Source organism: Aplidium turbinatum, chromosome 12 (assembly GCF_918807975.1).
Source record: "Aplidium turbinatum chromosome 12, kaAplTurb1.1, whole genome shotgun sequence".
NCBI lineage: Eukaryota > Metazoa > Chordata > Ascidiacea > Aplousobranchia > Polyclinidae > Aplidium > Aplidium turbinatum.
Genome location: NC_137483.1, coordinates 9,588,568 through 9,590,664, shown reverse-complemented (window position 1 = coordinate 9,590,664; position 2,097 = coordinate 9,588,568).

Below are 2,097 nucleotides of genomic sequence, written 5' to 3'. Positions count from 1 at the left end.
GCTACACTGAAAAACAAGCAACTGTTATTTACTAGACAAAGTTTATACAAATGTCCAAAAATCAAAATCTCCCTTTTTCATTTTCATAGAATTAAACGATACTTATTGAAAGCACCATAATATGACAACAATTTAGAAATTATTTTTTTAATGCGACTAGTTAGTAAACTAGTCAGGAGTGAAACATAACTGCCTTTGATGCACCCTGCTCAAGACACACGGTTACGGTTCATCTTCCACAATATGACCCTTTTTCTTCCCTGGTTTGGTTGTATACTGAGCTTCACACCTATAACTGAGATATGTGTGATGTAGCAACACTGAACAAAGCTGTACTGATATGGCTTTGTTCTTGCACTGAACAAATCTCCCTCATGCAAAAGAGGATCCGATTTTTTTTTTTTTTGCAAACATGGTAATCAAACGATATAAAACTGCCTCAAAATTCACACAAAGCAGCAATAGCTTACAGGTCAAGCTTTCGAACACATACTAGAATGAATTCCATTTCTCAGACTGTTTTAATTTTTTGAAAAATGCTTGCCATTAAAAACTAGCATCAGTTGTCTTCTTGTCTCAAAACAACGTCAAAAAACGTTTAAAACATTCAAATTTCTTTTATTGTCTTGCTTTTTATACCCTTTCAAGCGTAAACATCAACCCCACTCTCTCGGCAGGAGGTTAAAGCTAACCTCAATATGAGAAATGTGATAATTGTATCGAGTGAATGGAGAAATAGTTTCACAAAATAATACAGTTGTTAGCAGAGCTGAAGAGAAGAGAATCCTTAGTCACGAATCACTCGATCACAAACAACCACTTTTTAATATGACGGTGGTAAAAACATTACACTGGACATTTTTGTTCATGACTTTCTTGCTATTTTTCAAAGCAAACTATCAAACTAAGGCTGAAAATGTGTTTTGTGGACATGAAAGCATTTTGCACCATGTAACACATTTTGAATCTTGCTAGTCAGACATGCAAGTGCACCACCTGAACGATCAGCAGCGCTGTAAAAGATTTCAAGATGCTGCGCTGTTCTCCCATTGAGTCATTGACTGAATGACTCATGCTATACAACAAAAGAAAACCACGTCTTCAACAGATCTCTGTATATTCACGGTTATCAGGGAAAAATCTTAAACAAAAAATACGCTCAAAAATGCCGCAAAACGTAACTATCGGTGGTCGTAAATCTTAGCAATAACAACTAAAAAATGAAGTAATAAAGCCGACTCATGCGGCACAGTCATTTATTAGAACAGCCACAGCCATTGTCCATCGGTAATAAAATTGGCCTTCATATATTTAACGGTTGCGCTTTGCTTACCCTTACAAAGACTAGCAGAGTCAAGCCTGTGCCCAGCTTGCGTGGACAAACGCGATTTCATTTTAGGTCAGTAGAAAGTCAACATAAAGAAGGTCTTAGTTTGCCGTTGAAACATATAAAGCAAATCAAGCGCACTGGGAAAGATCATAAATTTCAAAGGGACACATCTAAACCTTTTTTGGGAACACAAACGTGAGAAAAACTTAATCTTGCACTTGTAGGTTGATTAAATATTCAGCTCAGAGACTTTTAACCCTGTATGCTTCGGTCAATTTTCAGCCTTTAAAAAAAAATCATATATTCGAACGTCCAAACATGAAATAGGCGTAAGATACAAGCCTGCCCTATTATGAAGAGTAAAGATTAGGTAAACTGTGTCTGTTCTGATGTATTGTGTTTGTTGACAGTTGGAAAAACTTTGCATCCTATTTTAACAATTAGCAAAAACAAGTCGTCGTTACAACGTAACACAGCTGCTGTTTGCATTTTTGGATCAAAACTATTCTTTTGCTTTGCAACATTACAAAAAACTACACAATGGCAGCTTTTCGCATGAAAGATATGCTTGATGAATAAGCAAATATAAGAAAGCTGAAGCAAAAGCATATCATTGTACTTTAATAAAGCAAGGCGTGACAAAACCTTCCGAGTAAACTAACAAATCAACTAAAAACGAAAAATTTGACCTTTTTAGTGTTGGAAAAAGGGTGAACGCAGTGAATTGGCGAGATAAATAGCTTGTGTTGTAGTGTTATTTCAACTGA